This window comes from Aplidium turbinatum, chromosome 13 (genome assembly GCF_918807975.1).
Source record: "Aplidium turbinatum chromosome 13, kaAplTurb1.1, whole genome shotgun sequence".
NCBI classification, from domain to species: Eukaryota; Metazoa; Chordata; class Ascidiacea; order Aplousobranchia; family Polyclinidae; genus Aplidium; species Aplidium turbinatum.
The window spans coordinates 8027664-8036266 of record NC_137484.1 but is presented as its reverse complement, the minus strand read 5'-3'; positions in this window follow the sequence as shown (position 1 = coordinate 8036266).

Here is an 8603-nt window from a genome sequence, read left to right as displayed (position 1 = left end):
ACTTTTGGTAGGCTATAGCATAGCCTATTGCAGTAGACAATAGCAGTAGAAAACAAGAGAAATTAAATAATATATCACTGTCTTGCATGTCTTGCACCAGTGGCGTAGCCAAGAGAGGGGGGGGGGTTGGGGGTTTCAACCTTTCATATTGAATTTACGGATGTTAATATATTGTTTGCAAGAAAAGCTTTAGCCTATGATGTAATTTCACGTCAAACTGTGCAAGGATGCAAGCTATCTGCAACTCTGTAACTGGTGAGATCGCTTGTTCGATCTAGATTAACGTCTAAACAGCTATTCGTTATACAAAACTTGAATATATCAGAAATAAAGTAACTTCATTGTCTCAAAGCTTTTTGTTTGACACTCATCAAAATGCATGACGTGACGTCTATGACGTTACATTTTCTAAACTTTGGGTTGACTTTAAAGCATAAAAGTTAGTGACTTACCGGAATAAGATCGCTTTTTGGATCAACCAAGGAGAAAATTGATAAATAATAAAACTGTAATAATCTCGCAAAAAAAAACCAAACAACCTATGTCTCTAAAACAAAGTTTGCCTAATTTTAAACGAAACTGCATTAGAAGAGCGAGTTTTGCCAATACCAAACATTCAAATATCTCAGCCTGGAATTAGCAACAAGAAAACACAGAGACTTAGCTTTATTTCCGAAAAATGCCGAAGAAAACATGATCTTATCCTTTTGCTATGCTACCGAACAGCACCATTTTACAGGAATATTCGTACCCACATTTTTGTTGAAAATACTCTCAGAATGCACCAAATTCAAAGTAAATTTTTCAAAATTTTCTGGGGGAGGCCCCCCGCCGCTGGGTGGTCAAAACCCCCCCTTTCAAAACTCCTGGCTACGCTACTGAATACTACAATACACGCATTTATAGTTAAATAACTACACAACACTTGAATAACTTTTTGATTTAGATCAGCACTTTTCTAATTTTTGCATCTGCAAATCTGTGAATAATATCTTCAAGATTGTCGTGTGAAAGCATAGAGCGTAGTGTATTTTTTATTCTTTTTAACTTGGAAAAGCTTTCTCTACTGGCATTGCTGACCATAAGTGACAAATAAATTCTTAGCAACGTTTCTGCATTAGGAAATGAAGACTTAACTTCCTTTTCTATTATCATCCGGTGTGCAAATTGCTCTTGAGCTTCTTTTGGTAACTTTTCATTTGTACACAACAATAAGAACTCGGATAGGCTAAGTCAGGGGTCACCAAACTTTTATCTCTGAGGGCCGGATTGCTGCAAGATTAACAGCTGCGGGCCGGATGCAAATTGTGAAAAGATATACAACTATTTAGAATCTCCATTGACTTGGATTGAGCACAATAAATAACAAAGTCAGCGATGGAATAGAAAAGTTGTGATGAAAATCGAAAGGTAGCTGGAAAAGTCATCCCCTGCTGTGATACACTACAGGGCATCGTGCTCTTGAAAAAACGTTACATTTTTCCAAATTTGGCCTAGGCTGTCCCCATTTGCATGGAATGGGATGGGATGGAATGGAAGACAGATTTTGGGATGGAAGATGGAAAATGTCAAGGATGGAAAGGGATGGAAGATCTTGATGATGGGATGGAAGACAATCTTCCATCATTCCATCCCAATTCCATCATTAACTTTCTAACGCTTTATCAAGACATGCAAGAAAGATATTACGTTGCTTGCTGAAATAATTCGATTTTCGTTCGTATTAAACCAACAACACCAAACGGTACGTAATCCTTAGGAAAATACTGCTGTTAAATTTTTAGCTTAAATTTAGCCTGTGGTTTTTAGGTTTATTTGTAGCATATTCAACGTGGAGATCACAAAATGTGAAGAAGGAAGAGGTTTCTGAGATGAAATGGAAGATTTCTAAAATAGAATGGAGATGGAATGGAAGAAAATCTCAGGATGGAAGATGGAAAAAACGTCTTCCATTCCATTCCATCCCCTGCCCATTTGTGGTGGCCTAATAATAAAAACAGAACACCAACATGTAGGCTGCCTGGTGGAAAAATGTACAAATTCAACATACAACAACGAACTATAAGAACGAACAATTTTAACTAAGAAGTCTCTATTACACAAAAAGGCAAAGCCAAAGACGGTTGCTAATGCCAAGGGAAGTACATGTACAGAATTGTAGTGCAGCTGTAATTTCCGCAGCACGTGGCGGGCCGGATGAAATCAGTTCGCGGGCCGGTTCTGGCCCGCGGGCCGTAGTTTGGTGACCCCTGGGCTAAGTGAACTAACTCATCTGCAAGTGACCCTTCAAGATCTTCTGGGTTCCTACGCTAGCCAGTTGCAGAGCAGCATCACGAGCAGTTTCATTAGAAAAAGAAGTTGTGCCAACTGTTGATAAGATATGGAATGGTTGATTTAAGACTTCATATGCTTTTATAGTTTTATACGCTGCTCCAGAGATGAATCAAGCTGGTCTAGTCTAGTATTAGAAGATAAGTAGGCTACTGTAGGCTAAGTGTGATAAATTTATCCTTCGCCGACAAAATAGTTTCAGTGCACGTTACATGATGATGATGTTCGCCCTTCGTTTCCGAAGATGGCCAATGAGACTGAGATCAAGCTTGTTTTTTAGTGTGGGCTTTGGTCAATGGTCAGTGTAGGCTACAGGAGTGCGGAGCCTGATGCTGCAAGATGCCTGGAGTACAGGAGTGCGGAGATGGCGGATGAAGCCTATCTGTAATTTGAAATCGTTACTCAAAAATAGCAACTGTGCACACACTGGCACAACAACTTTCACTACTGACGCCTACAGTAGGCTACTAATGTAAAAAAATTGGGGGCCCCCAAAACCAGGGGGCCTGAAGCCTGTGCCTCATGGTTAATCGGGCCCTGGCTGTTACCACAACGAACTTGCAGCATCAGGCTAAAATAAGTCGTTAATATCATCATTGTAAAGCAAGCAACAAGCATGCTGCTAAAAGCGATACTCCGATACTCAATCTATTGCATGTTCCACAATGCTCACAACAACTTTTTTGGCGGAAAAGTATCATTTTAGAGTAGGTTTATATTTGGAGCGCTGAATCCAAAAATACAATTGTTTTTCCAGTCGGCTATATTTGCTAAGATATTTCACATGAAATGACACATTAGAAAACAATCAAAAATGGTAAAATTAACGTTTTTATTCGATCAACATAACGCACAGAACGACAAAAAAGTTAGGCTAACGCCGTAACGCCTAACACAATTTTGGTCTTACACTATTAACTTCTTCCAAACCATAAAACATGCTGAGTTATCGAGCTGCCAAAATCAAAATAGTCTGACGAGTGGTACGTTAATAGTGCATGGAAACAATAAGTTACAAAAGGAGAACAATTACGAAATTCATGGTAGGGCTAGGCTATATGCCGGTTCATTCATTATTATTGTTCCCGACAATTTTCACCAAATCAAACGTCATATAAAAACCGTTCAAGTCTACTGAATATTACGTCATGGAAATTCCTAAAGCATGTGCCAAAATTGCACCATCGTTCATAAGACCTGTTTGGACCTGTTTGGGCCTGTTTAAACAGGAAATATTACATCAGCTTAAACACCTGTTGGAATGACTTCATAATTGTCTTTCATTTATTGCGTCACAGTTACTTTCTACGTGAATTTGAGATATTGATATCTATTCTGGTCATTCGTAAAATGATTGTTTGAAAGTTGGCCGCACATTTAACTGTTGGCTTAGTGCTTGCTAGCTGGACAAAGGTTCCGTCTTTTATCCAAGTAATCTGTTGTGTAGTGACAGTTTAAGTGGTGTACGCGTTGCACCCCCTCGTTTTTGGTAGCCGTGGGCTAATTTTTACAGAAATACACTGTTTGAAAAGAAGTTCAAGTGTGTGTTTCTTCGGTCATTATATGCAGACGAAAGGATCCGGGAACTTTAAGTTACAATTTTCCCACGAAGAAATTATGGTTTACCGCTGTGACCATAAAAAATAAAAGACGATTCTCTGTCTAGTGTTTGGCACAGAAGCACTTAGAAGCAAAAAATAAAAGACGAAGTTAGTTAGTTGGTAGGCCAAGAAGCACTTAGAAGCAAAGAAATAATAAAAGAAGATCTTATTGGTTGGTAGTCTAAAGAAGTAAAGAAAAGTAAAGACATTTCTTCTCAGTTTGGTACAGAAGAAAAATAACTTTGACATTTATTGGCAAGAAAGAAGATTAAAGGCAATCCATCTGTGCTTGAAGATTCAAGTGGAAGAATCCAAGCAAGTTTTGTGGACGTTTGGACTTCACATACTCGTACAGCTACGGTATCGTGCATTTAAATTCTTTTTTGTATTTTTACGGTCTTTGCAGTTAAGTTTTTTATAACTACTGTAATTTGTGTGTTTGTGTAACTTAATTTTTTAATTGTTAAATTTAGCCCCAACATTTAATATGTCTACACTCGGTGGTGACAGGGACTCGACCGCCGTCGACTCGACTGAGTTTAAGCCTGATGATGTTCTTTGCGGTCGGGCAGGCCATTCTGGGGAGGGACCCATTAACGATGAGGCTAAGTCAGTTCGAGAGGCCCGGCATCTTAGACGGGATATTTTGACTCAAATTGGGAAACTTTCTGTGGCCCTAGGTTCTTTGAGTGATAAGCAGGAACTGTTAATTTTTAGATCTAAGTTATCTACTTTAGAAGAGGAATTGCGGCATTTCCATGCTCTTTTGAGTAAAATTGTTAACTCTGCAATCTTGGCAGAACTTCGTGATAGGGTAGATCCCGAATTTAACTCGTTAAAAAATAACTTCGAACAAAAAGAAAGTGAGTTGTCAGATAGGTTGGATGCTGACATACATCCTGAGGATAGCGCCTCAAATGTAAGCACTAGGATGTCTGAGAGCTCGTCACGGATAGTTGCACAAATTAACCTACAGTTAAGACGAGAGGAGCTCCAGATCCAAGCTGAGGCCGAAGCAAGAGCTGCTGAGGCCATCGCAAGAGCTGAAGCCATACGAGCTGAGGCTGCCGCACGAGCAGAGGCTGCCGCAAGAGCTGAGGCCATACGAGCTGAGGCCATACGAGCTGAGGCCATACGAGCTGAGGCCATACGAGCTGAGGCTGCCGCGAGAGCTGAGGCCGACGCGAGAGCTGCTGAGGCCGAAGCGAGAGCTGCTGAGGCCGCCGCGAGAGCCGAAGCTAGAGCTGCTGAGTTCGCACTCAAAGACGCTCAGTTGAGGGCCGAACAACGTAAAGAGGTAGTTTTAGCTGAATATCGTTCTGAGTTGGGCTCCCGGCGTAGCTCTAGGAAGGGCTCTTCTAGGCATTCCAGAAGTGAACATCAATCACAGTTTAATTTACCTAACCTTTTCCACACGCCTGTTCAATCCGTAAGTGGACCTGTACAATCCACATGTTTTCCAGCTGTTTCAGGAGGTCTCGGGGCCGCGGCTAAGGATCTTCCGAAGGCTGTAGAGCCAAGGTCTGCAAATTACAACCGAACTCCTCCCCCAGAGCGTACAGGTCACGGGGCCGCCATTAGCAGTAATGCTTTGCCCCCTTCACAGTTTTCAGCGCCGCTAGTTTTTGATCGCCCAGCTACACGTAATTTGGGTGGTTGTGAGAGGCGTATCGTGTCTCCTGATTTTAACGTATGTGAGGATCGTGATCGGGCTGTGCATGTGACTGAGCCCACTCAGCCCATTAAGGGATATAGCTTGTCTTCTCCCGCTAAATCGAGTTCTCAACAGCAGGATTGCTTTTTTGAATACCAAAATAGTAGGACGTTCTTCGATAAGGCGGCCTTGATTGGTTACGATGGTAATAATATGCCATTTGTCTTCTTTAAAAATCGTGTTATGGCCTTGATGGCAGCTTCGCCCTTTAAGGGAACTCGTTTGACTTTGTTGCAAGCAGCTTGTGTTAGAACAGCTGCACAAACGATTGCTAATTTGGTTTCTGACACTCCTGGCTTGTCAGAGGAAGACAGGATAGAAATGTCGTTAGCTCGCTTGTCCCAACGTATTGGGGTTCGTGGAGGTCTTTTCGCAGAACCAGAAATTAGAAAGTATCGCTATGGTAGCAAATTGACTTCTATCTCTTCCAGTGATTTGAAAGAGTTTAAAGATGAATTGTCGCAGTGTTTGCTTTACGCGAAAGCTTATGGTCAGCGTGATAAATTAGAAGGACGTTTTGTTTTGGATTTGGCTAAGCGACTCCCGTTTGACGCTAAGCAGCGTTATCTTGACTTTTTAGGTGATCAGTATGGTAGCACTGAGGAACCTACCTTTCAGAGTTTGTTTGATTTTGTAGTACGGGAGGAAACGCGCAAGTCGACTGATTTTAGCATTATGCTAATGGGCGATTCTGGTGAGTCGCAGCATTTTAAAAAGTTTGGCAAAGGAAAATTGCCTTCATGTCCGGTTAGGCAGACGTCGGTAAAGCCCCATGATAATGTGATTTCAGGGAGTTCGCAGTACTCGACTGCTGTTGGCGCACCGCGCGGCGGTGTGGCCAGACATAGTGACATACCGGCGTGTTTTTGTTGTTCGTCACGTGGTCAAGTTGAATATCATTTTTTGTCTAATTGTAAAGAATTTTTGCGCTTGACACCTAAAGATCGGAGAGATGTCATTGTGAAAGCTGGCAAATGCTTGAATTGTTTGCGCCAGCATATGGTTAGAGACTGTAATCATGCAAATAACTGTCGTAAGTGTGGACCTACCAACGATAGGAAACACTATTTTCTTCTGCATGATTTTTATGTGACGTCACGTGATTCTCTGGATTCGGTCGGTAAAGATGATGCTGGTGCCAGAGTTCCTGTGCGTAATGTTAAGATTGGAAATGTTAAAGCAGCCTTTAACCGCGTTACTGCTGCTCGTGTTTTGAATCCAATGACTGGCAAATCGAAGTTGGTGTATTGTCAGCATGATCCTGGTTCGCAGTTGACCTTTGTTTCGAGTGACTTGCTGTGCGAACTTGGTCTTAAACCGTATGATAAAGCGTCGTTTAAAATGGATACTCTGGCTGGTCAGAAACCTACTTGTGCTGAACTTGTTAAACTCAACATTCAGTCGTTAGAGACGAATGAACTGTTTTGTGATATAACCTCGGTGGTTAACCCAGCTTGGGCTGACGATGTTAAAACTTTACCCCATAAACAAGATTTAAGTGGTTTCCGTCATTTTCATGACGTGAATATGTTTCATTTGAATGATTGTAGTACTGTAGATGTACTGATTGGCAACGACAACGCTTATTTGATGTGTGCAAAAGAAGAGCGTGTTGGTGACAATCGTAGTGAACCGCATGCTTTGCTCACTCCTCTCGGTTGGTTGGCTTGTGGTGGTAAGTCACCCTTAGTTGAAAGCGTTGCTAAAGTGTGCAGAGTGCAGACGTCTTCAGAGTCGGATGTCATCTCTGGCTTTCAGCGTAAAATTGAGTCTCGCGATATGGAAATAGCAGACCTGAATAAAGTCATTCAGGATTTGACTTTGCAAAATGAAACCTGTGAATTGTCTCGCAATGATATTTTGGCTAGAGAACTTGTCGAACCGAATATTGAGTTGAAAGATGGTCGATTTGAGATACCTGTTCCGTTGAAGGAAGATATTGATCTACCTAACAATTTTGTGTTGGCGTCAGATAGAGCTGCTGCTTTAAGAAAGAAAGCTTTAAAACAACCTGAACTTCGTGATTTCCTTACTGACACCATGAAAGATCTTAAATCAAATGGCTATATTGAGCGCGCGGGTGAAGCAGGAAATGTCAAGGGATTTGAATGGTATTTACCATACTTTGTGACGTCACAATTAAAAAAGCGCATTGTTTACGATGGCAAGTCTGAATTTCGAGGAACTTGTGTTAATGATGTAATGTTTTCGGGTCCTGACTTGTTAAACCCTCTGGTAGATGTCTTGGCTAGATTTCGGCTTGGTAGATTTGGTCTCATGGCTGATGTGACTAAATGCTTCTTTCAAATAAAGTTACCGGAGTCGCAAAGGGATTTGTTTCGTATATTGTGGTTTGAAGATGATGACCTTGAAAATGGTAGGATGGTACCATTTCGTTTTTGTGTACACCCTTGGGGAATAAAGAGTAGCCCGTATATCGCTTGCTTGGCTATAAAGAAAATGATCGAGCAGAATCCCAGCAGTGCTGGTGAATTGACTCTCTGCAATATTGCAAATAATATGTACATGGATGATTTTATATTTTCGGCTGATAGCTTAGAGGAAGCTCAGCAAATCACTCATGAATCAATTGCTTTGTTTGATAGCCGTGGGTTTAAACTTGTTAAGTGGAGTGCTAACAAGGAGTCTATGATTGTCTTGTCAAATTTGGATAATGAGATGCTTTCACCTTTGATTCGTGACATTGACTTTCAGACTGAAAATATGACTTTGCCATCAGCGAAGACATTGGGTTGTGTGTGGCAAACCGAGTCTGACGAGATGCGTATCGCATGTTCCTTAAAGCCCTTAGCTAAACACACGCGCCGAAGTATGCTCAGTCAGCTTGGACAAAATTTTGATCCGCTAGGCTTTGGAGCGCCATTTTTTCTAAAAGCACGCCTTATACTTCAGCAATTGGCGATAGACAAGTTTGATTGGGACACCGAGGTCCCTGA